Source organism: Cricetulus griseus, chromosome 2, assembly GCF_003668045.3.
Source record: "Cricetulus griseus strain 17A/GY chromosome 2, alternate assembly CriGri-PICRH-1.0, whole genome shotgun sequence".
NCBI lineage: Eukaryota > Metazoa > Chordata > Mammalia > Rodentia > Cricetidae > Cricetulus > Cricetulus griseus.
Window position 1 is genome coordinate 328538924 of NC_048595.1, and position 27944 is coordinate 328566867.

General features: G+C 39.2%; 1 long non-coding RNA gene across 3 annotated transcripts in view; it reads right to left on the reverse strand.

The window, feature by feature from the left end:
• Nucleotides 1-27944, reverse strand: part of LOC103159430 — a 144749-nt gene that overhangs the window by 17941 nt on the left and 98864 nt on the right. For all 3 annotated transcript variants that reach the window (XR_004768522.1, XR_004768521.1, XR_004768523.1), the window contains exon 2: nt 18930-18996. This is a non-coding gene — a long non-coding RNA (uncharacterized LOC103159430). The remainder of the gene's footprint in view (nt 1-18929; nt 18997-27944) is intronic.

The following is a 27944-nucleotide window of genomic DNA, read 5'->3' on the forward strand; positions in this document are numbered from 1 at the left end:
GTCCATCACACGTGTATTCATTAAGTTTCATGTAAGGCTGCAGTTTTGTATTTGTATTTGTATCTCTGTGCTTTGAAAAAAAATCAATGGTTTATATATCCATCTTTTCTTTATGTATTAGCTCCAAATAAAGGACTTTTTTTTCTATTTTGCAACTCTGCAAAGCTCCTACTATGTAATGGGTACATTCAAATATTTTAATGACTGTATTCATGAATAAACAAATGAATGGCTAAATGTGACTCAGACATTTACATGTTTCTTTGACTGTGAAACTGGCAGATGTCTACACATGTGCAAAATCTGCAACCTTAAATGCGTTTGCTGCTTGTACTGTTGGATGTTTAATAGTGACAATCACCAATTTACCATGTATTTTCCTCAGTGCAAGATAAGATTCACAGGAATAAAAAAACAACATTAAATTCCAGAGATACCCCTACTCATCATATTCTCTTGTCAAAATTTGCATCTTTTTTCCTAATGCAAATGGTAAGAGGTCCCTTCTGTAGCTGTAGTACTAGTGACAACTCGTTGCTACTGGTTGTATGATGTATGTCAGGCTTAGCAACAGAATATAGAAAACACCAAACAAAGGAACAATAGTGACTTTTTCATATCACATTAAATGAATCATAAGGGATGTTATCACGTGTTAAAATTAGTTAGAAATGTCAATTGCTGAGCTTTAAGGGACTTTTTGATCCTAGCTTTTGCCAAGGTATGCACATGTGAACAAGATTGGAGAAGAGAGGCAGGGCATCATGATGACCAGGGAGAACATAGCATCATGAGGACCAGGGACAGCACAGCATCATGAGAACCAGGGAAGGCTAGTGGCAGTAAGGGCTCCTTAAGTAATTTGGTAAAGTGTGAGACCACTGTGGCTTTCATACTAAAGAAAGACCTTTGCTGATAGTCTGTCTCTTGGAGAATTGTTATGGTCCAGACAATAAGAAGAAGGAAGGTGAGCTTAGGACAGACAGACAGCAGAAATCAGCATAAGGAGGGGTGGCCTGTTCTGGTAGGATGTTCTCAAAATAGCCAGAAAGCCCCAGTGAAGGCGTAAGGCTTGAATATTCTGTAAGATGACTAAAAGCTTTAGAGGTATTTAAAGGAGATGAACAGCAGGCAGGGAAGGGGTATGAAGTCAATCTGGCCAGAAAAGAACACTTCAAAATGGTTTATCTGAATGTTTTGAACCCTTGACACTGAGTCACTTCAAAGGAAGTGACCAGTCCCCGGGGAGTGACTGACGACACAGGATGTCATTGCTTCGAGATTGGGTTGCCTTTCCCAGTGTCTGGAAGTCAAGAACATATTTTGTCAAACCCACTGTCCCATCTGGGGCAATTCCAAAGTGGAGGTGGGTTATGAGCCACAGTGATCTCTTTTCATGTGTGCAGACCTATGGAGTTCCCCCATACACCCCACCCTGTGTCACTATTACCAACATAGTTAGCTACTGTGTAAGGGGATGCAATAGGAATGGCTACAGCAGCACATGAGAACATCATAGAAGAAGCAGAATTTGCTGCATTTAGCCACCAGTTTTTGATATTTTGTTTTGTTTTGAATTTTTCTTTGACTGTGACTATATCTTGTTATTTTTCCATCAAAATAAAATGCTACAGATACTGCTATAGTCAAGGGCAGGGTTCTAAATAAATGCTTGACTCCATGCAGATGCTTGGGCTGGGGGTGATAGAGCAAGTGAGAGAAAAGATTCAGACTCATAGAAAACTGTTAGTTCATCAGTGGCATATCCAGGCACAGGAGCCAGGTCCTTGTTTCCGGTTGTTATATTGGATCAAGAATCGATTGTGTGCAAAACGAAAGAAAAGCACCAGTAAAAAAGGGGGGCCAGTTCCTGTTGTCTTAACAGCTCTTGTTGGTGCTCTTATTGACAGTGACTGAATACAAAATGTCTGCCTTATAATTCTAGCCAGGAGAGCTGGGCACAACATCACGGTGCATGAGCCCTTGTGCACGTGGAGAGCGAGGTTACTCTGAAAAGAGATGTAATTTTCCCATCCAGGGTAGCTCATTTATTTTGATAGCTGCAGGCACACAAAGAGGAACAGGCATAGTTGTTGGGTGCAGGTGTTCTTTGGAGTGTGCAGATTGGCAGGGGATGGAGGGTGAAAAACTTATAGACTTCCTCTCCAAATAGAATCTGGGAAATCATCCAACACGTCCCACTTTCCTGAGAGGAAGCAAGATGTGGGGACAGGAAGGCTCTGTCAATAAGGCATTGGAGCAAAGGCTTCTGTGATTGTTTTCATGTCATAAATATTCTGCAGCCCTGCTTATGAGATTTTGATCCCAAACAATTGTAATTTGCTGACATGCTTCAACAAAACTGGGAAGGAACCGGGTTTGTGGTCCTTTCTCGTGGAATGCTCCTTAAAACAACACCGAGAGGAAACTTCAGGGCCGGAGCCACCCTTAGAAGACCACAAATGCTAATTAAGCTGTGGAAGACTGAACTTCCGCCCCACAATCTGCACAGAAAGATGACCACGTGGGCTTCTCGGGAGGAGTTTCCTGCTTGAGTGCATAACTTCCATTACTAGGACACCTCTGAGCTTCATCTCAGAACCCCGCAGTTCTGGGGACATTTCTCCCCTCCCCCAAGCTTCCAACAGACTTTACTACTCACCCCCATAGCCTCAGCTTTCTGGTAGCACTGTTGTTGATATCTGGCATTTATCCATTCTTTTCATGATGACTCAGACTGACTTAAATAATTTGCCAATTCAACTCGGTCAGCCCCTCCTCTCCTTCCTCTGGTTGTGACGGCCCCAGACATCCTTTAGGTTATCTTTCCTTTTCAGCACCAGCTGCTTCTAGGTGACTGACAGCAGAGTGGAGCAAAGAGCCACCTTGCTCTTAAGTTTCTGTTACTGGGTTCTGTAGCCAAATCTAGAAGACAGTCCTGGATCAGAGACAGCTCTCAGAACCATCATCCTTATGTTGGAGTTATCTTGACAAAACCTAAATCAAAGCCAGACCTGTGACAAGTTTGTTTCATTTAAAGGGCAACAGATATATGCTATCTGTCATTATAAGGGGAGCTTTGTGTCCACTGAAAATGGATGGACAGGACTGTCCATTGTGTCAGACAAAACTATTTTCTTGTTTTGAGATGGGGGTCTTGCTATGTTTCCTAGTCAGCGTTGATCACCTGAGCACAAGCAAGCCATCCTCCTATCTCCAAGTATCAGGGATGACTACAGGCATGTGATTGATTAGGTAAACTGTTGAAGGGACACATGCAGAAGAAACATAAGAAGGAAACGAGTGGCAGGTTCTGGACCAGGCTCTTGCCTTGAGTGAGATAAGTGTGTGAGATGGCTTCATACTTGGGTTTCTCCCAGGCATGCATCTACTGATTTTATTGTTCACTCTAGGTACCAGACACAGTTCAAAATGAAGGGGTTAAGGAGTGTAACAAAGGCAGGCAAAAGAGATCTACAAAAGAGATCCACAACTCTTTAAATGCCTTATATCCCAGGTATAATTCTGGCTTACTAATTCTTTGCCATGTAAGACTTTTTATGGTTCTGGAAATCAAACCTAGGGCTTGGTATAGGCTAAACAAGCACACTGCACATGAGCAATATTCCAGTCCTACGCCATATGTTTTTCAGTACTTCATTTACCACTCAATTTTTTTCTGTGTTTAGTCAATAATGTATGTAGCTATCTTAATTGTTATATGCTGGGAGTTCTATGAGACATTGGGTATACAAAAAGTTCTGGTCTTCAGAAAAACCATCATTTTAAACTCATGGTTTCCAAAGGTAAACAAACACAGAAACAAAGCCACTGCTAATAACAAATGATTGAGCTGAGAGAAAACCAGCAGTTGAGAGAACAACCTAGCAGCTGTGAGATTAAAGAAGAGGGACTAGATGGGAAAAAGTAAATTTGTGTTATTTGCTATCATTACAAGCTAGAGACAGAAAAGAAACAGTGTGTACACCAAAGTAAAGCACCATAACAAAATATTACCTATATAGGATACTGTATACAATGTACAGCCACTTCAAATATAGCTAATATGTATTTATTTCCCTTTTGACACTTCATGCCCTATCTTTCATGTACACATACACATGCATATGTATGCATACCCATGCATATATATATATATATATATATATATATATATATATATATATATATCACATGTACACATCTAACTATGCATATTGTTCTAGTCTCCTTTCTGTTGCTGTAACAAAGCCTGACATAAATCAACTTATAAGGTTTATAAGTAAGAAAGGTTTATTTTGATCCATAGTTTCAGTTTACAGTCACTTGTGTTTGGGCCTGAAGAGGGGAGTACATGGTGTATTGAGAACATGGTAGACCAAGCTTTTCAGTTCTTGGTGTCTGTGAAGCAGAGAGCAGGAGGAAGAGAATGCGTTAGATGACCAACATCCCTTAAGTGGCTGGCCCACATTGACTTAAACCTACCACTTGCCTTCATTGCTTAAGGGCTCCACCATCGCTTGCAGAAGCTCTTGAGTGGATCACACCTTCAGGGTGCACCTGGGCCTGTAGGTTACTGTGACCCAATCCATAGCAAGCATATATGTAGCCATTCCCCACAAGAGCTCTATTCGTCAGCCTTGTGATAGTCCAAAACAGCAGGATCTTATGTAAGAGGAATGCAGACAGTACAAACTTCTCAAGTACTTTCTGAACCGCTCCATCTGCTTTGGTGTTTGCCTCTGCCATTTACTTCCTGGCATGCTTCATCTGTGTGTAAGAGAATGCTGGCTTTGTCTCTCTTTAAAGATGACTGAGTGGGGAAAGCACTGGCTGAGCAAGCGTGAAGACAGGAGTTCAGATCCCTAGAACCCAAATAAATGGCAAATAAAATAGTGAGAATGGGTAATCCCATCTCACACTTCAATGAGAAAATAAGACAAGAATCCCAGGAACCTCGAGGGCTGGCAAGCCCAGTACATAACGTAGCCAACCCCAAGGGAACCTAGAGACATGGCATATATGCATATGCATCTGTGTGAGTATATGCACACATACATATCATACACACAAATAAAAATTTTAATATAGAAAGCTAAATTACTGTAAGTAGCCCCTTGATAATGGGAGTTAGCCATTCTATTGCATTCTATACAAAGGAACTTGAGGGAATTCAAAGATGATGCTTCTAAGCCTGTACTCTAAGCACTTCCCTGTTGTCATTCAGCAGTTCATGGTTGGATGCGGACTTGGAATTTGTAGTTGCTAACATGATAAACATCAGCCTGACAGTGTCAAGCCACTGGAATTGAGGGCATGCTTGTTATTGTAGCTAATCTCAATTTCTTTTACATAATGCACCTTGTTTTCCTCTTCAGCCTTTCCTATGAGCTACAGCCAGAACCAGACAAGATGAACTTGGATAACCAGAGAATTATTCTTGCGGCTCTCCCTTTCTTACTTTTGGAACTGACCTAGGTACATGAATAACATCAAGTTGCTTTTAATTTAATTGTTTTGCTTTTTCTTTGTTTCCTAAGTTTGCATTTCCAATGGCCTAATTGGAGGAATCAAAACCTAGTGGGCCTCCTTCGTATATCTGAAATGTCAGAGAAACAAAAACAACTACATAAGGCCATTGTCTCCTACTGAATCTGTGTTATTTGGCTACCAAGTGATATTTTTGGTATTTTTTCTTTGTTCTTTTGTTTGTTTGAAAGTTTCAGACATTTGTATAGTGAATTTTCCTAATTTCATATTGCTTTTCCTTGTTCTTTTCTCATCCCTGTCCATCTGCTGCTATAGCACTCCTTCAGATCAAGTCCCTCCTACTTTTAACATGTTTGTGAGTGTTCCACTGAGTCTAATCAGTCTCTGGCCTGAGCATAGGTGAGAGGTTGTTTACCAGAGCAAGGCCGACTCATCATTGACTTCACCACTGGAGAAAATGATACCTTCTCCCCACCAACCTTTAATTACCCATAGTCCCTCAGGGAGAGGTGGGGCTCATGGAGCCCTGTCCAGGATGTTGACATTTTAATGTGTTCTGGAAATTGAACCTAAATCCCCTGGCTCCTTTATGAAAAGGGTAAATGGAAAGTGGAATGAGCTATCAATTGTTTCTGACCTATCGTATAAACTGGATAAACGCTGGCTGTTTCTGAATGTCTCTAGTTTGGCCCAGGTAACCTTCCAGCCTCAATGCTCACCCTAAACCTTAATTATTTTCTTCATTTTCCAATCAGTTTCACATACTTCTACTGAAGATGAGAGATTAAGACCAAAGGACCATGAACTTCAGGACTGTCCTGGCTATGAAGTGAATTCAAGGTCAGCTAAGTTACCTAGTGAGTATAACCTGGTAGGATGCAAAGCCAGACTCTCAAACCTGTCCTCTACTTCCCCATAAAAGGAATCATCTCTCTGCTTTGAGTAGGGAGGATCATACCAGCAGGGTAATCTAGAAGGGGTTATGGTGGATTTTAACACCTCTCAAGAGACAGACACCATGATGAGCTTCATCTTGAGATGTCAAGAACAGGTCTTTTCCAAAAAATTGGCATGTCAGCTAGGTTTCCAGTAATCGGCTCTGCCAGGTGGCACTGGCAGAGAAAGACTCACTGGGTAAATGGCACTTCAATTCAGAGGGAAAAGGTCAAAGGAATGCCACATACAAAAATGTAATGCTAAAGTATTACATAGAACTGAAGAGATGGGTGGGTCTAGACTCAAAAAATGTAGCCAAGCCTCCCCAAGTCTGACCTCTATTTGGGAACTAAGTCTTAACATAGCACAACTTGATGATAAACATGATTTTGTTTATAGTTACTCTGTGGTTGACACTATCATTTGAACAGTGTGTGTCTAAGGATTTCCACAGTCCCTTTGAAGCTTTCTTAGCTATGATTTCATGTTTGGTGAGTCAGAGGGAGCAAGCAGGATCAGGAAGTGCTGAACAATAGGACTGGGAATAACCATTCTCACAGGTTGAAGGCAGCTGATAAGGTCACAGGGTGGAGCCTCCCTCATCCTCCTACCCTCCCCAAGCAGAGTGTGATGCAGGATTAGCCCTTCTTTTATATCCAAGGGTAGTATAGAAAGTCTGAGGAACAGTGACACCCTCTGCCCTTCATACTAGCTTCTGAATCTATACCTGTCTAAAAGCACACAAGCTATTATACACAAACACACACACTCACACACACACACCACACACACATACTGTTAACAACTACACCAGCTCCCTCAAAGTTCTCATTAGAAGAATGAGAACAAGTTATAATCTTTGCCATTAGAATTCCATCACCCAAAATAAATTACCACAGGTGTGTGTGTGTGTGTGTGTGTGTGTGTGTGTGTGTGTGTGTGTGCACTTTTTAGATATGTAGTAAATACTTTCTTACCCTATGAATTTTGGAAATGCATATTAATGAACCTAAAAGAGCACATCTGGAAGGAAACTAAGGCTTCATCAAATGCCTTACTTTTATAAGGGTGAAACTGAGCCCAAGAGATAGTTTGCCAAATAGTCAAGCTCTAAGAGGATTTAAATTTAATTAAAGCTCATTTAGCTAAACTGTACCTATTTCCAATAGATACAGAGCTAGGTATTGATTTTGTCTCTAAAAGTACCATTGATTCTTAGAGTCCATTACAATATTTCAAAATTAAGTTTCTCTACTAGACTCAATATACACAAGGCAAGATTCTTGCTTTTCTGAATGGTTCATGAAACACAGTATATATTCGAAATTGCTCATCACGACAAAGGATATATATCTCAATGGAATGATGTTTGCCTAGAATAGGGCTGAATTCCAGGATTCAATCCTCAGGAACACACACACACACACACACACACACACACACACACACACACACACACACACACACTTGTGCTCCTGTTAAGTGATATTTAGACATTCTATCTATGTCAGCTACTCAGTTTCCTGTGTGATTTAACATTTCCATTGGAGACACTTCAGAGATTTTCTTAGCACCTTCAATTGATAAAGAGACAAAACAAAAATCATGATATCACCATCAAATACTCTTTTAAAAACAACCCTTTGTCACTTTCTAGAATATGATATCGGATGGATGGTTCAGATAAAAAAATGCTGCTCTGTGTCTGTTCTGGGCTTTATCCTGGCTTGTGAGTTTGCAGAAAACATTTTGATGGTGACAGAACTACATATAGGTTTGTTTTCCATTTCCTCCATGGTGAACTTGGATAGAAGCAATTCTTTTGACAAATTTGGCCCTTGGGCTATCTATACACTGGAATAATCATATACTTTAATGTCAGTCTATGGATACTACCTCAGTGAGAGCCCAACAGTGGATGCTGCACCCCAGCTGGGAGCCACCTCTAATGAGGTTGAATGTAATTTGCAAAACTATGTTAAAACAAATGCAATATAAAGTCAGCTTGATATAGTGTTTTCTGCAACACAAACAACAGAAAGTCAAGCTTAAGAGACTCTTACCCTACTGTGAGATGAGAGTCAGGGACAGGGAGCGTGGTGTAAGAGTGAGGCTAGGCCCAAAGTAGGAATCAGCTTCTGGGCAAGGCCAACAGCAGATAGCCAAAGCGTCTGTCCTATGCTAAGAGTCATTGGTACCACCCAGCTACGTCTGTGCACTATTAATAACAGGTTCAGCTGCAGACTGCCATCCATCTTCAAGGATAAGATCAGGATGGCTCAGGAAATGGCTGTGAAGCTGTTTACTTTCTCATGACCTTTCCTCCTCAGTCACCCAGCAGGTGCTGTCAGGAGAGCTGGCCCAGAGGGAAAAAGCTCCTGAAAACAACAGTGAGGGATGATTTTCTCAGTTGATAAAGGTGGTGGATCACGGACCCTGTGGATGGCTGCAGAACAAACACCTTCCAGCTTGGGAAACAATGGCTGCCACTGGCAGATCAGAACCTGTGTCCCATCTCTGTACACCTGGGATAAGTTGAAACTCTTGCCAGATTTTGCCAGATCTTCACTTGTGCCAATTTGACTGAGTAGAAAAAGATTTGAGTCAGACAATTTCTGTCAAGATAAACTTTGTAAATTCATGGTTATAGAACTGGTCTAGAAGGTGCTTTCTGTCTGTAGAGGAGAAGAACAGAAAACAAAGAACATGCTTGAGATTAAAAATTAAGACAGCTGTAGGGCAGAATGGGGGATGGCTGGGAATCCAGGAAGGCTGGCTTCTGTTTACAAACTCACTTTGGCAAATTTGCAGTTTTGGTGAATTAGATTCAGCACACTTTCCTGATGGTAACTCCTAAAACCTCCTGAGACAATTCTAACCATCGTATCCCTTTTTTTTTTCAGGAAATAAGGCAGTATTTTGAGGAAAACAAGCTTGTGATAAACAAACATTTAAAAAGAGTGTGACATAAACAGGTCCCACCTGCAGTTCACAGAATGGTTTGCACTTTACTCAGGGAAAGGACCACATTTTTGCTGTTGTTATTGTGCTTGGAAGCAGCTGGCATTATAATAGCAGGTACTCCTCATGAACTTCATACCTGGCCCTGTGTGTTTTGCATGTGTTCATTAAAGTCTTATAACAAACCTTTAAGTGAGGGAAGACTTTCATCCCCCACTTTATCCTTTATCCTTGAGCTTAGGGCAGTTACCTAATTTGCTTAACTTGGTCTGGATGATAAGTGACTTGTGCTGGTGGTGGAGGTAGATCCAGGGTAGAGGCAGGAGAATGAATCCAATCCAACATTCTCCACTTCCTGCACTTGGCCTTCATTCTTCCCAAAGGCAGCAATGCTTTAAGCTTTAGTGGATTAGAATGAATGCTTCAAATCCTTTTCTGAAGGTTATAGAAAGTAAAGAGCATCCCTGGGAGACAGACAGAGGGAGGAACAGCTAATGCAGAGGAGGAGAAAGACAGTGAGAACCGGCTGCTGATGAGCAAGTATGCCTGGATCCTGGTCTCCAAAAGAGACTGTTTTAGGCTTTGTAACTCTTCTCAAGGATGTCTTCACAGATGCTCTTTAAAATTCATTTATTCATTTTCCAGATGCCTAAATAAATCAGGTGAAACAAGGCTGCTATGTCATGTTTAAGGTCATACTGCTTTTGTCCATCATAAGTACCCAGAAAGAATTCCTTAGTTAAAAGAAAATGACCTTTATGACCTAACTTCTAAAAATTTCCAATATATTTCACATGTTAATGACAGTATTAATGTGTAACATCAGTATCATAATGCTTAAATCTTATTTTAAATAGACTTTTATGGGAGCTAGTTCTTGGTGTCAGCACTTAAATTATTTGACTATGCTCCTGTCCCGCGCAATAGTCTTGCTGGCAAGAACCACACAGGACATTTGGATCCTTCTGTAGTAAAGCTTTAATGCGTCTTGAGAGGAAAGCATAAGCTTACCAGAGCGGAGACCCCGAGCCAAGAATCCCGTCCCCTAATAAAGGCTGGCAACCGCCGCCTCGGACGTGTCACCCCATGATTGGCTGTAGCTCATCGGGCCATATGACGCCACAGAATAGGCAGAGATCAAGGAATGGAAAATTACCCAGCGCCTGCGCAATAATCTTGTTTACATTCGGTGCCTGCCGGATGCAGGCGCCATCTTGTAATGGAGAATGCAGGGACGGCTCCCTACATGCTCCCTCTATCTTTTTTATTTCTATCCTATCAGTAAACTTTACTCTTTGAGTGACTAACAGGGTTCCGTGACCATCACTCTATTTTAACATTGCAAAATATAATGTTAGTAACAGCCTGCATTACTGTGTTTCTTGATGTCAGAAAAATAGGTATAGGCAGAGAAAACACTAAAGGAACAAACTAAAGTGCAAAGGGGAAAATCATATTGATACACTCTTAAGTCTGCCTAATGAGAAAGTGTGTTTAATTTTCACCTATACACTTTACCGATACTTTTTTTTTTATAAGATTCTGGACTTTCCTGAAGAAAGACAACTGAGCTATTACCTATATAGTCTGACTCCATACTGTAAGGACTTGTGAGATGGATCTATGAATAAAGGTGATTGGTGCTCAAGCCTGATGATTCTTGTTCAATGCCTGGTATGCACACAAAGAGGAAGGAGAGAAACAACTCCACAGTGCTGTCCTCTGACTGCCACAAACATTCTGTGGTATTTGAAACCACAGAAAACATGATGCACACACTCAAACACACACATGTGCACATGCACACACGCATCACACACAATATGCATATACACATTGAAAGAGGATAGGGTCAAACCTGCTTTGAAAAATTATAAAATAATAAAGAATTCATTTTCTTTTTATTTAGCTTTCTACAGTGTTTATAACTTATAGTTCATAGAACTGGCTGATGGCAACCAAATATTTAACATGACAGTTGAAGTAAGTAGAAGGTTGCCTTCAGTTTATGACAAATCATAGAGAAAGAGAGTAGTTGGAATGGTCAGAAAGGCTATGCACCCTCAATGCCAAAATCTTTGAACAGCATTGGCTCTTTCTGTGTGGTGACAGTATGGGTGCTTTCTGTTTCCTTATTGGTCCCATCTCAACTACATAAAATGCGAGTTACATCTGCATTGAAACAGCCAAAGAGCAAGTAGTATAGTGTCATGAGACAGGAGTGTCGTTCTAGAAATAGTTCCTTTTCAAATTATGAAATGTGTAAGTCCAGCCCACCAAACCCCTAAATCTGAAGAGTGACAGCTTGCAAAGTCACGTGGCTGATACACACTTATCAGAAACATCATCATTTCCCCGGATGATGTCACCATAAAGTTTGCATATGTCGGCTGAGACTGGTAAAGATGACATTAAGATACAGCAATGGGGACTCACATGGGGAAGTTTGAGGACACACCTACCATGTGGATGGTTGGGAAATGGGGACTGAAAACTCAGTTTCCCTCAAGGGGACACACATACTACCCTGTTCACAAATACTTCAGTTATATGTGGTCATATGGCTGTGCAGATGTAGGAAACAGGAAAAAATGTTGCCATAGGAAACGTACTTTCTGTTCTCATTGTGTCTGAAGATGAACCATTTGCACAACTTGGATGTGTATGGGTCCTTACATGAATCATGAGCCACACAAGAAATTTAGGCAGGTTTCCATGATATGACAACAAGCTTGCTTAAAGGCCATGCAGCCTAGCTGAGAAAGCAGAAAGAAATTGTTATTTCATTTTAGTTTTAATCCTTCAGTGCTCGACATAGAACCCATGGCTCCCTTGCATGTTAGCCATCCTCTATTGAGTGGCTCAGCAGGTAAAGGCTCTTGCCACTAAGCTTTAGTTTGATCTCTGGGAGCCATACAGTGGAAGGAGAGAATCAACTCCTGAAGGCTGCCCACTGACATCCCCAAAGCACAGTTAAATATGTAAATGTAAAAAGTATTTTTAAATGCCGAGCTTTGGTGGCACACGCCTTTAATCCCAGCACTCGGGAGGCAGGGGCAGGTGGATCTCTGTGAGTTCGAGGCCAGACTGGTCTCCAGAGCAAGTGCCAGGATAGGCTCCAAAGCTACACAGAGAAACCCTGTCTCGAAAAACCAAAAAAAAAGTATTTTTAAAAAGAAATGAATCAAAACTTCTTGTCAATTAGAATACTCACTTGAAGACTTCCAGTGACTACTATAGATGGAAGCAAGTCCCAGTTTGCAGACCCAGATTGTCTTCAGTCTAAGCTCAAGACTTTAGCAAAACAATCAAACTGGTGACTTTCAAGCAGCACAAATTATTTTTAAATTTTTGTTTATTGTTATTGGGGGACAGCTTCATAGGCTTCGTTGTGTAATTTTCATGCAGAATTTGTTTCTGCTGTCCCTGTCATCCTTCCCCTCGGCCCTCCTCCCTCTTTTGTCCCCTCCTATCCCCAGCATGCTTCTCCTTTCCTATCACATGTGTTCTATTACTTGTCTTCCTCAAAACCTCTTCCCTCTTCTGTGATCCCTTTCCACTTTTACACCCACACTCACGCCCTCATATAGTTACATCCATAGGAAAACAGATACAGTTTCTGTGCATGGCAGGGAGCATGCAGCGTCTGTGTTCCTGATCCAGGTTACCCAACCTTTTAGAAGGGTTTCCAGGTCTGTGCATTTTCATCCTAATTTCACTTATCTTTATGACTGAATAACATTCTGATATGCAGATAAACCACATTTTCATTATGCATTCATCTAACAACAGAAATTTCTCACAATTCTAGCAACTGGCATCCAAGCTCTGAGTATCAGCATGGAGAAGGAGGGTCTGTTTTCCAGCTCAGAACTGGCTGTCTTCTTCTTGTGGCCTTACCAGCTTGAATGGGTGAGACAGTCTTGTATGGGAATCAAGATTCACTAGACTCAGTATAGGTTAAGTGAAGTTTATTCGGGGAGAATGCACTTACACAAGAGACGGTGACCGCCGCAGGTTTCAGCTCCAAGGATCCACCCAGGCTGTTCTCTGTGACCCGACTGGAAGCAAGAGAGCTCTGGGGTCCAGGACCCCAGATCTAGTACTCTCCTCGGTCATGTTCTCACCCATGACCATGGGCTACAGGTGTGGGCGGGATGGATATCTCACTACAATTCCCCTTTCAGTCTAAAGAGAAAATTTAGGCTTGATACAAAACTATATACAAAGATAATGAATATCAAGTATGCTCTAGGAGAAGGAAAAATAAAATCAAATACACTCAAGACCTATCGCCAGTGAAGCAACTAGAGCAAATGGCAAGAACTACAAGACAGTGCTCTGGGAAATGTACTAATCTCATTTAAATTGCCTCATCCTCATGACCTACTCACCTCCTAAATGCCGCACAAACACTGTCACAGTGGGGATGAAGTTCCGACTTGGGCATTTGGGAAAGAGAGGAAACAGACTAAAGCCCCTCTTGTTGATGAAATGTAGTTTGGAAATCTAAGCCCTTGGTTCCTGTGATGTCACAGTGTAAGGCAGAAGTAAAGCCCTACCCCAGACATCTGTTTCCTCATGAAGTAGTTGAAGTGCATCCACTGGAATGATGTTGGCAACATTGTGGTTCATCCATAAAGTCCAACAGAACAAAGAACAACTGCTCACATTCATCAGGATATAGGAGAGTGAGACTCTCACACATACCTCTAGGCCATAGATAATCTTCCAGCATACATTTATTGAGAGTGTTTGTTATGTATGAGAAGGCATTGCAGACAGTGTAGAAATAAAGCAACAAATCATCTACTCTCCAAGAGTTTATATTACAATACAGAAAATAGAAACTACACAATGATCAAGACAGAAAAAAATTCACAAGGAAGTAAAAAAGAATGTATTAAAGGGTGCATTTAAATCCAGGAGGCTTTGAAGGGGTTGTCTTGGGAGGAGACATCAAGACAACACACCATGTCACGTCAGGAAAGATAAGTGTGTGGAGAGAGTGATTACTAATGACTCCAGGAGATCTCCTCAACAAGGTCAAGAATCCAGAGCTCAGCAAGTCTGGCCATAGGGAAGACTTCATTTTGAGTATGAAAAGAAACTGATGGAGGTTTTTGAGCAAGAAAAAATATTTGAGCCAGAGTTAAACAAAAGTGACTCTAAATGACAGGTTGTGAATGTTGCATTCTCTATTAGTTCCCACTCAGGGCTGGGTCAGGCTTCTGAAGTCTGAGATTTGTAAGCTGATCATTCTGGGAAGTGCAGATCTTTAATTCTATTTTCTAAAAGCCCTCATGTTAGACTAGGCACAGCTGGGCCAAAGTCTAAAGTACAGTCAGAATTGTATTCACTCATTGAAATAGTGGAGATTAAGTTAGCAGGACCCCAGAGTTCACTAACAGATTGTTCTGGAAATCATGAGAAAGCAGTCTCTGTGTTGTGGTACAAGATAGCCGAGGTCTGGAGTCCTCTTCTCCTGGAGTATGAAGTAATATCTGAAATAGCTGGGATTATGTCTACATGATGTTGCCACCAAAACATTGTCAATAGACATTGGCTTATTCTGCTAGAAATTCAAGTATCAGTAATTGTATATCTCAACCTAAGTACTGACTTGAGAGTTTTGGTGAAGCAGGACAGTGGTGAAAAGGGTTACTTAAATAGAGGCTTTAAAATGCCATAAAATACTGGCCATACTTAAGAATATTCATTTTCACACTCTTGAGTGCAATAGTTGCTGCCAAGATAATATTTTTGGAGCAGTCTAACTTAGTGCCAGAAAAGAATAATCAAGATATCCCTGGATTTGAACCTGACCCTTGTAAATGTCGACTTTGAACTATATTGAGGTTTTTCTCTTCAAATATCTAGAAAAGTAACAAGCTGATTCTATAAGAATATTACTACTTTTCCTCATTAGAAGTTTGCAGAGACATCTCAATGTTTTAATAAAAGATATCAGGACAAACAAAATAGAAAGTTGATTCAGTTTTATATTTGATTAAGTTATTTATTTATGTATTTATGTATTTATGTATGTATTTATTTATTTATGACCATTTCATACATTTCTAGAGTGAATTTCAAGCCTCAATCATCATTTCCTCCATCCCCCACTGGAATTCTTCTCAACACATTTCCCTCTTACATCCATATCTCCTTTTTGGGTGTGACCCATTGAATTTAAGAGATACTTGCTGGGTCATGGGTCAGTGTTATTTTGCAGATCAATGGCATCTTACATGTGTCTACACTACCAAACAAATGATATCCCTTTCCAGTGACTGCTCTTAAATAACTCTTAAAAACCCACTAATATGTTCTGATGCATGAAAATGACTCTTACACAAGAAAGGTGATCAATCTGTTTTATAATTCTTTATCTAATGTACACCAGTAAGCAGCAGCATCACTGACATTTAGGTTTGCAGAGCTACCACCCCAAATTGCAGGGGGCATCCTTCTTAGTGTAAATAGTATACAAGAAGACACATCCAGGGAATTGGATCTCCCATCTGAGGAAATTGTTCCATAAGGCTTCAGAAAAGGAGTTTGGGATTTTAGCCCAGTGGTAGAATGCTGGCCTAATGTGTACAAACCCTGTAATTACAGTCTCAATACTAGAAAAACTTTAAATGGGTCCACAGAAAATTCACGAGATAAAGTCATAAGCACTGATCAGCTTTGGTCTGGATATCTTGATGGCCCCTGGAGCCCAGCCTCCTACATGCTGTCTGTCACCCACATACCTTCACATGGGCAACTCTCTAACTCTACACCTCTCTGCACATGCTTCCACACCTCAAGCTCCAAGTAGTGTCTTTTGGAAACATCATGAATTGTCTGAAACCTAAGAGAAATAATCCAATATTTCCTGACCTCTAGGTTTAACTAGTCCAAAGGCATCCACAAGTCCTTTTATTGACAAGGGATAATGTAACCAGATTGTTCATTCATGTCTCTTATCACTAAGAATAGCCCTCCTATTAATGTGAATCAGAGATCTGGAATTGAAGAGAAAAAAAGCAATAGATCATATTTTCCTCCACTTTTTTCCTCTACAAAAAATCGTCTCACACACACACACACACACACACACACACACACACACACACACACACACACACACACGATGGCCTAATGAGAAAGAAAATATATTGCTTTTGCAGAGGACCTGAGTTCTGTTCACAGCTCCCAATTTGGCAACTCACAACAGCCTAGAAATCTACTTGCAGGGTTATCTGACACCTCGGGCAGCTACACTCATGTACACAAACCTACATACAGGCACATGCCGAGACACAATTAAAAATAATAAAATGAATGTTGGGAAAGAAAAACAGTCATAACTGCCCAACATCAACTGTAATTTGGTGCACATAATTTTTTTAAAAAATGTTGCCTATGTACATTATGTATATCACATTATGTATATAGAAAAACCTTTAATTGCAACAGAGTATTGGTTATGTTATAAATTTTTTACAAATAGTTGTTACATTATATTGCTGCATGTCAGTAAAGACAGATATGCAACAAGAGTTTAAACAGCTACAATTATCCTTGGTAGGAATACATCACAACTTATTTAAGAAATCTCTTGACATTTGTTCAGTTGTGTTTATATAGTTATAATAAATCTTGTAATGAATACACTAAAGTATCCTATTTTTTCATTTGTGTGATTATTTCCTTAGAATATATTCTTAGAAGTGAGACTACCTGGTTAAAATAAGCAGCTTTTAGTGATTTCGACACATGTAACACATAGTCCTCAAGGGAGGATGTACCAATTCATCCCATCAATAGTGAATGAGTGTGGGAGGCTTCTTTTTCCATTCAGCTCTCATCAGGCATTGCTTTTAAGTTCTTGACAATGTAACCTCAATGGAGCCAGGGTACATTTGGAGAGGGAAGTCTCAGAATTTGGGATTATGTCATGGCCCTTCAGGAATCATAAATGTGAAGACTGCTTGCTACCCAGGTTTCTGTGGGCAGCAGGAAGTGTTTTGGGGCATGTGCAGCATGCTAATGCCACATAGCAAATGTCTGCAGCTCGACAAAGGCATAACCAGTGTTTGATGAGGATCCAGCAGGAAGTGCAGGGATCCTTTGGCATTTCTGAAACCCAGAAGGAGAAATTATTCTCTAGCTGCAAAACGGATTTCAATGATCAAATGCAGTGTTCGAAGCAGAGACCAGGGTCCTGTCTTCTGCCTCATTCTAATGATATTACTCAAGGGCTGCCTGATATTTTCTAGGATAAAGGACAGTACAAGCAGGGACAGGATTCTTTATGCAGGAAGTGTTTCTAGTCAATGATCTAGAAGAAATGTACAAATTCAAAAGTCTGATTATGAAAAGAAGTAGAAACTTTGCACCATTTGCAGGGATGCATTTCTGATATAATGAAAAAGGTAGGGCACCATTAGCAGCAGGAAGCATTTAGCTGAATTTTTTCATCGTTCCTTAATAATCCTGATTAACAAACACTATGTAATCAAGTTCCTGTACCAGGCTAATGACTTTAATATTTTAGTTCTGCTGCGGCAAGCAACATCATTTTCACTATCTATAATAACACATATCAGTAACAAACTGGCAGATCAAATGAGATTGACTCTACATTCTGTTTCTTCTTTCCAGAGCTGTATTTATATGACAGTGCCTCTTAACTTTATCTTGGCTTGATAGAATGCCTGTTTTAGTTGGGTATTATTCTGATGAAAATCAACTAAAGCGATGCAGATAGGGAGATCATATATGCATATTTTCAGGTGTGCTGCAATTGCCCTTTTCTTCTGGTAGACAATCACAGAACTCAACTACCATTATCAACCCAGGATACATGTAGAAGCTAGAACTGTTAGAAATTGCCTAGTTAATTTGGTTAATGTTGAGAGTGTGTGTGTGTGTGTGTGTGTGTGTGTGTGTGTGTGTGTGTGTGTGTGTGTGTGTTGACTCAAAATTATTCAAACAGGCCACTCATTGTTTCTACACTTGTAAAACAATATGCCACAGCGTGGAGAGGGAGAATCTACCACTTATCCATCAATTAGATGCATCAGTTTCAGAGCCTTTTCTGAGATGGACTTGCCCAGTTTTGCCAATTTGTTATTCAGCTGCCAGGATTTGGTCCATGCCTTTTCCTGTTGTTTATTTCTGTAGTGCTCATTTCTTTTAATTCTTCCTGCTGCCAGGGTTTACTACCATCATCCTGAAGCTAAAAGTACTACCATTGCTCAAGTCTTTCAATATAATTTCAGCAACATTCTTGGCTCAATTTTCCAAGACCCATGATGGGACCAAACTATACATCACTGTGTGGAAGTGCACATCAATAAATCCTATTCTGTCTTGGATGGGAGTATTAAACTAAGTGAAAAGAGCTGTGTTTGGCCTGTGGAATTATGATGAGATGCAAAGCAAAACAACAGCAACTAAGACATTGCAGAGGGAGTTTCAATATCCAAACGAAATGATTTGTTTCCTGTCACTCATGTTTTATTCTCTGTAGGTATCAAATATCTTACCTCAGTCAAGTTTTTGCATCTGTAGATATCAAATATCTCAGCTCAGGTCCGTTCTCAATGGAAATAACTTGTAAAACAAAGGAAACAAAACAGATCCAAAATTACTATTCCTTTATGCAGACAGAAGGAGACAGAAGATATGTCTGACATTTAGTATGAAGTCCATTCAGATGGACTTCCAGCAATGACACAATGTTTATAATTTGCTTACAAAATAATAGAATAAATTTGAAGTATTTTCCTTTCTTACGTGTCTTAAAATCTACCCTCTGTCAATAAGGTGATACCTAAGAGACTTGATGATGAATCTAAACACTGTAGCAAATGTATTATTTTACATGCTTAAATAAATGCATTCATATGAGTAAACCTTTTCATCCTCATTAATACACTTTCAGGAAAAAGAGGAAACATGTGAGAATAAAGGGTCAAAGAAAAGCTTCTGTGCTCCTGTGTGTGCTATACTCTAAGGATTTGGAGGTACAAAATCTGGCCAAGGGCTTTGGGTAGAGTGTGTTTCTGTTTAATGTTTAATTAGGTGAAATAAGAGAGAATTAGTTACTATTACGGTTGAAAGCTCAGACCTCATGGTCACACTGCCCAGATTTGAACATGAAGCCAGTCATGGATCACCTGAGAGATCCAGTTATTTGGCATGTACATGATCCAGTGTGTTACAGTATACAGTGGTGATCTCAGGAAGATGGACTTCCTTAAGCATGCTGTGAATAGACTTAGATTTGCACTTTGGGGGCTTAGAACAAGGCCTGGAATGAATCCAATACTTTTTTGTTGCTGTTGTTTTTAAAAGGACTCTATGTCTTTTGTCCAGGGTTATCTTGAACTCATAAACTCAAGTGATCCACTAGCCTCAGTCTTCTGAGGACCTGGGACTTCAAGTGGGTGTCACCATTCCCAGATTAGGCTGAACACTTGATGGTCATGTATGTCATCACTACTAGGGTAGTGGGGCAGATCAGTTTATGCATTGGAAGACCCAAAAAGATAGGGAAAAATAATTTTCTATCATTTGTTTGTCAATAATTCTACCTACAAATTTCTTGATGAAAGAATGGGAGGAAGATCAATTTTTCAAAGGCTTCTTTAAGTCAAGCATGATTCTGGCCCTGGAGAGACTAGGGTGGAAGGTTAGAATTCTAAGGCTAGCCTGAGCTATATTTCAAAATCTTGTCTCAAAGACAACAGAGAGGTAGCATGTGTTTATCATTTTCATATTAAAGTGTTATATTTTAGTTGTCATAGAATAAAGCTGATGCTTTTCTCCGTATAATGCTATGATTTTATTACATGTACAGAGTTGGGCAAGTACCACCACAATAAGAACAAAGCAATCACTATAAATTATTCTTCTTATGCTACATGTAGCAACAGTCTAATCCTCTTCTGCTTTCAAAACCAGGCAACACTGACCTGTTGCTTGTCATGAGAGTGTTTGGCCTTTAGAGAATGTGGCCCAGCTGAAATCACACTCTGATCCTGTAATCTTTTGTAACCAGTTTCTTTTGCCCAACATAATGACTTTAAGATTCATCCCCAGCCAGGCGGTGGTGGCACACGCCTTTAGTCCTAGCACTTGGGAGGCAGAGACTGGCGGATCTCTGTGAGTTTGAGGCCAACCTGGTCTACAGAGAGAGTACCAGGATAGGCTCCAAAGTTACACGGAGAAACCCTGTCTCAAAAAAAAGATTCATGCCCGATTTTCCATATATGAATAGATTTTTTCCCAACATTGTGTCTATGAACTGTGTCCAGTTCCTGTTCAGGCACATTTGAAGAGTGAGATACAAAGCATATGTGTGAAAATAAGTGATTATTTCTCTTGACTAAGTACTTATAAGTTTCAGGAAGAGTGGGGCACTTTGCATCCCTAGCAGAAATGCATGAGTCTCACTTGCCTCCCAAACTCCCTGGAACCTGCCTCCCAGAGGGAATGTGTATAGTTGAACTTCATGGTGACTTTAATTAAACTTTCAACTAGCTAATGTTGTTGAACATATTTTCAAGTTTCTATTTGCCATCTTTAAAAGCACTCTTTGGTAAATAGCATTCTCAATACACTCAGGAGCTGCTTGTGTGTTGACTGCTGAATGTGGAGAAATGTTTTGAAATTCTTTGGATGGGTTTACAACAATGGTGAACATTTGTTGGTTATGTACAATCTTCCTATAACTGTTTTTTCCAATTCTATGAACAGTGTCTTTTGCTTCAAAGGATTTCAGTATCAACTAAGAAGCAAGTGAGGTAGTTTCAATATTTCAAATTAATTACATGTTTTATTCTTTTTCTTCTATGGATCATGATTTTGGAGGTATGTTTAAGAATTCTTTGTCGACTGTCTTCTTTGAGAACCTTGATAAATTTAATACTCTTCCAACAACATTTTAAAACCATTATGAGGCTTACGACAAACTAGACATTCAGTTTCCTGGTGTGTTTATTTATTTGTTTGTTTATTTATTTATTTATTTTTGGATCCTGTTTTCAAATTTATTCTTCAGCCAAAAGAATAAAAACTTCAGTAGTCAAAGGAGGGAACTAAGTTAACTAGTGGATTTCAGTCATGACAGTGAGAGCCCAATAAAAATTGCAACATTCAATTCATGGGCACTTTTAAAAGGAAAGCTTAATAAGAGCATGTAGTTTCTTTATTTGAGTTCCCCTAACTTTATAAAGAATGTATATTCATTGTAACTTTGGGATTGTTTTTTGTTTGCCTTGTCTATTTCAAGCAGGATTTTTTTTTTATCTAGAATTTCCAAAGGGATAACATTGTATTGAAATTTGGATTCAATAACACAACGACATTCTAAGTCTGATAAAAGCTTTTTCCTTTCCCAGGTCTGAAAGCAAGTTTGTTTTTAAAGTTTCACCAAGACCATCAAAATAACCTTTTACAAAAACAAGGGTTGGCTAAGGTAATTGGTCAGTACTTTGCTGAGAGTTGAGAAATAAAGTGAAATTGTCCATGTGTTAGGAAGCTAAAATTAGACACAACAAGAAATCCAAATATTACTGTTTTTTCCTGTTGGACTAAATAAAACTTCTGCTGATTCCTCAACATTTCCGACAACATATTTGAGCCAGAGTTAAAGAGTTAATACCATTCCCCTCTCACAGTGTTCAGTTTAATGCCCAGCATTGTTTATCCTGCTATTAGGAAGAAATCATTATAAATTATTTTAGTCTCTTGGAACGTTTTCTACTGACACATGAGGTTAAGAGCTAGTGGCCTCTCACTCATGGGAGGGCAGCTATTACTCTAACCAGCTATGTCTAAGGACAATGGAAAATATTGTTTAGGTACTGATGACAGAAACAGGTCCCAGCTATGGGGAACAGGGTGATGTGGTTTATAATGTTTTTAAAAAAGCTGAACACAGTTTTTCAGGTAATTTTTATTTGGAGAAGATTGTTTTTCCAGGTTCAATTACTATCAAAGTTTCCATTCCACCATGGGATTTTTATTTTATGGTTATGAATTCCATGATAAAAATTGTCTTGCATTTGTAAAGTTTTGCTCACAAAAAGGGTACTGCAGAAAATTGGAAGCATAGAAGGGAAATGATGCAGAAAAAAGAAAAGAAATTTTAATAATTCTGTAGGAGTGCCATTTCCACATGGAAGTCACAGGAAAACTATTTGATATGAAAAATTTTTCTTCCACCAAACAGCATTCATTCCAAAAATTACATTTTCCAAAAAGATATTTTTATCACATTGATATAAATTGGCATGTTTATCTTTGTTAGATCACACATTAATGATCATCAGACTGAAAGGAATTATCTTGTCTTCTATCACTTCAATAATTTAATTAAGTGAATGCTGTAGATATTAGATAGAGGGTGACTTTTCACCTGTTCTACACAAAATCTTAGTATGTCTCCAGCTTAAAAACACAGAAACGTACTGACAGATGAGTAGCACACAGAGTCCTTTGAGATGAGAAATCCTCATTGCCACAAAGGGCTCTGCTAGGAGTTTGTTCCATAAGCTTCAACTTTCTGTAGTTTGAAGTGGGGCCTTAGTAAGTTGATCTTCTACTGTCTAAAAACTGCAATTTGAAGCAAGCTATCTAGCCAACATAATCCTTACTGTTTCATCTTTAAAGAGCCATAGCTGCTCTTGGCATACTTAGTAAGATAGGGAAAGTAAGAGAACATTTAGAGAACTGTCTCTACACCAGCACAAGGTATTATCATGTAGTCTAAAGCTATGCTGAATTAAAACAAAACAAATAAAATGACTCAGGTCATACCTTTATTGTAGGGATATAGTCTATGGGGATGCAATTGAAATGCTTGATCTTTCTAAACCATTGTAATTTTCATCTTTTTAAAAGTAAAACTTCAGCACTCAGGAAGGCAGAGACAGGTAGATCTCTGTGAGTTTGAGGTCAGCCTGCTCTACATGATGAGTTCCAGGACAGCCAGAGCTACACAGGGAAACCCTATCTCAAAAAATGTAAAATAAAATTGAAAAAAAGAAACAAAATGAAAATAAAGACAATAAAATTTGTTTCATCTGAAAGCTCTGGTCAGATTTTAGAAGCAACCTTTGTTACCACCTTTGAAAATAATCTGAGGACCCAGCATATGCCCTGGCTATCCAATGCAAAAGTCTCTTCTCCACTAACACAAAAACAAACCTGCCCACAAAAAAGACTCCGTTTGAATCGTACAACAGAAAATATTTATATACTTCTCTGTATCTGTCCCCTCAAGGACCTGAGTTTTCCTCTCTGTGGAGACTGATTTTTGAGAAGGCCAGAGAAGGCCTCAAACATTTTTGAGTGTATGCTAGATTTGGGCAGAGCCTTCTCTGTGAACCTTGACCCCAAAGGAAGCCTTTCTTTCTTTGGAAAGACTTTAGACCTCAGAGATTTTTGTTGTCAACTTACATGGTTGGGAGTCCTAATAGACAGGTTCAGGCACAACAGGCCTGCAGTTTAGGATAAGAGACTCTGACTTAGCTCATCAGTGTTCCCATTTTATATTCCTATTCATACCATCCATTTTTGTGCATATTCCAGTTCACTGGAGAAAACAACCACCCTTAATTTCTGCCACTAAAAGTAGAACTTAAGTATTTCCCCATCAAAATATAATTTAATGTTTTCCATTATTACCCTACAGGTTCTCATACACAGCAGGTACTGAATTCGATATGATTAAATAATTGAAGTTGAAAATGAGGTGAAAAATTGCTCGTGGAGAACTCTTTAAAATTCCCATCGAAATTTATAGTTATACAAGCTGAATAATTATGCCTTTCGTTTGTACAGCTCTGAGGCCTGAAGATTTTCAAGGCATTTTCATCCAGGGTGTATGTTGCAATGTTTGTGTTTGCATTTCATTTTTACCTTGAGCCATCACTGAATAAGAAACAAAACGTAAATAAACAAAAAACATAAATTTATTTATTTTCTGGAAGCAGCATCATATAAAGTTTTGATAGAAAACAATAAAGCTTTATGTTTTATTTTATGACAATTGGCAGGGTTTTTTCTATTTGTTAATGTAGTAATTCCACCTAAAGGTCAGCAGAATGAAAAGATAGCAGTATCAAATGTGCACATATATAATATCTTGAAAATGTCAATTAGAAATAGGGTGTAGAGGCTGGAAAGTTGGCTCTTCACTTAGGAGAGCTTGTTGCTCTTGTAGAAGACTGGAGTCTGGGTTCCAGCAACAATTTAGGATGGTTCACAACCATCTATAGCTCCAGGTTCAGGGGATGTGTTGTCCCTTCCTGGCTTCCACAGGTACCCACATTCGTATAAGAATATACACTTAGAGATACATATGAATAAAAATGCATCAGTTTTTAAGGAAAAGAAAGATGCGATGAGAAGGTGGGGCCGATTGCTTCTGTTTGTGTGCAGAATTGTTAAATCAAACAAGTTAAAGGGCCAGCATGGTATAATTTGAAACAGTAAGATCGGAGTCTGAATCTGACCCTTGCCAGTTATTAAGCAAGGCAGATCAAGCCAAGTTCTCTAAACTTCAGACTTCCCTGCAAACGAATTCCCAGTGCTAAGGCAGGGAAACCATGAAAAAATGTGATTAAAAAATGGAAATTCTTTTTAAATTCAAAGGGGTGATGACTTGAAGTTGTGTTATCTTAGCAACTCAAGAGAAAGTGATGAATCATACTTAGAAGGAACATATCTGTATGAAGGAAATGTGATTATAATTATTCCTACGCAACATGTAAAATTTGACTTCAGGGTTTACTTCTGACTCTAAGAGTTCTGACAAAGGACAGAGGTTTTATACAACTTAAATCCCTTTCAAGATTTTATAATCAATGGTCAGAGGTTCTCATAAGAATTTGTCTGCCTCCAAAACTTACCATCTCATTGTTCTTGCCTGTAACACTCCCATAAAAAAAGAAAAGTAGCCTCCTTGGCCATCTTTCTGGAAATGATTGCTTTCACTTAAAATTGCTAATAAGACAGATTTGATAGGGTCATTGTTCACTTGCAATCTCTGCTCACATTACAGATATTTGCAGACATTTTCTCTACTGTATCAAGATATTCAGAAACATAGTGGCCCTGATTTAAAAAAAAATAGAAATAAGAGGCATTGTGTACAATGATATTGCCTATGATTTTGCCCTTGGGATTCCAAGCACTGAGTAAATGATAAGCATGACTTAAGCACATCTCAAGAAACCGAAAACCAGGCTTGAAAGCCCTTTGAAGAGGATTAGAAGGCCCGACTGACTGTCTGCTACAACACTGTCAAGACCAGTTGAACTGGTCTGCACAAAAGCCTATCTACTTGTGGACATCTCTGCCCAGGCTGTTTACTTAAAAGTGATGAACTTCATGAGCGCTTCCACTGACTCTCTACTCTTTCCATAGAAACCAGTTCCAGTGCCTTTCACTCTAACTCAGTGAAATCACAGTTTTCTTACTCAGCAGTATTTAACAGAGTGCCAGCATTCAGTACAATTATACAGACAAACATTGTTGACCAGACATGCTGGAGGGCAATTGGCATTGCAAAATGGACAGTTCCCTATTACTATTGAAAAACCAGCATTGCATCCTTTCTTAAGTCTCCTTTTAACCATACCTCATGCTCTTTTATTTTTATTTTTAATCTTCCAAGGATCCCAGGATGCAATATTTCCCAAAGAACAGACTTGGAATCAGCTATGCACTAAAATGAGGCTGTCAGCATCTTCTTGCTATTTGAATAAATCTGGAAAACATGTAGCAGCAACATGAATCTTACATAATAGGTGCAATGGATTTTTTAATAAGATTCTTTTTATGCACAAAGTAAAACTTTAAAATGCTTTAGAAAAAAATGATCACTGCATTACTTTAAACATCATTATATAACCTGGAGCAATGATAAAACTTAATGACTTTCCAAAGCATCTTTCCCAGAAAGCTCTAAATAGACTAACAATATGAACTCATTAATCTTCCCTCGGTCCTTTTATGAGTGGAGCATCAGATACCATTTTACGGATTCCACAGACCAGGACCCAGACCCAACAGCTGGCTGTAAACAGAGACAGATTTCTGGAAAATAAGACCCTACTATCACATAAACTGCTTTCTATGGGTTTAAGCAGCTGATTGCCATCTATACCATCCATCACTGTGATGTAACTTGTATTTTTGGATGCAAACATTGTACAAGCACACACACATGCACCATAGCATAAACACACACACACACACACACACACACACACACACACACACACACACACACACACAGCTGTGTTTTTCTGACTGCTTTTCTGGAGAAGTTACTCTTGTGCTAAAACAAACTGTTTTGCAAAACTTGGAATAGGCTGTATTTTATCTTTAATTCCACAAAATAAATAAGAAAAAGGGTAATACCCACTGGTGGCCATAGGTAGGGAAACAAGAAGTAGTATCTGTTGCTGCTTGAAACCTGATTCAAGCATGGAAGGCACACTTGGGGTTCTTATAAAATAAGCAGCCTGTGTACCTTCATTTTGCTTTGCTTTGAGAAATCTAGTCTACAGAAAGAAAAGCATATGTATATAAGATATGTGCACAAGCCTTTTAATTAACATATCATAAAATGGCTATAGCTAAGCAAATTTCTATCATTTAGGGTTGGGATTGGAAGGAGGTGTTCAGGTTTGGACACCTCTTTCAGATGGTTTTAGGGTTTAGTTAAAATAGACATAGCTAGGATGTGACATAAGCAGATTGTTGTATCTTCTTATATTTCACCTTTATGATTGTTAATTTTGGATACTTTACACTGCTAAGTTTTAATCCTCTTTTAGACTAAAAGTGGAATTGTAGGGGACAGTAAGCCACGCCTGTTAGAGGCTGGCTACAGGAGTGCCTGACCACGCCTCTCAAGGTGAGGTCAGGATGACGAGGGATGGGCTCTTAAGGGGCGGCAAGCACATGGGAGCCCCTTCGCTCTGGATTCCCTGCTTGTGTTTGGCTGGTGTTTATCTAAATAAAGATATCTTGACCTTACGGACTACGGGCCATCTTCATTCTTGTTATAGATTCCCCCCTCCAAATCAAAAGCATTCTCATTAATAATCAAATGAATGAATGATTTGTGACTCATTTACTTTGCACACACTATACAACAATTTGTGTTACGTTTCTGTCACTTCACATGAGATAATCAACTTATAATGAATAGAGAAAAGGTTCATTTGGCTCATGATCTCAGATGTTGCAGGGAGTGATGGACTTTGTTGAAAACCCAGAGTTAAAAAAAATAGCTAGCAACGGCTTTTCATTTAGCAATAGAATGTTAGGGCTAATGATTGGAGTGGCTATTTATTGGTTTAGGGAAAAAAAATCAAGGTTCTTCATCCCATTTGAGAAGCGGAATGAGTCTCATTATCTGAAAACTGCTGCATGATGGAGATGGGAGAGCAGACTCTGTTGTGTATTTATAGTGCTGGTGTTAGCATGAGCATCTCCAGTAGGGGCTATTTGAAAGCACTAACTTACTTGTTTATATA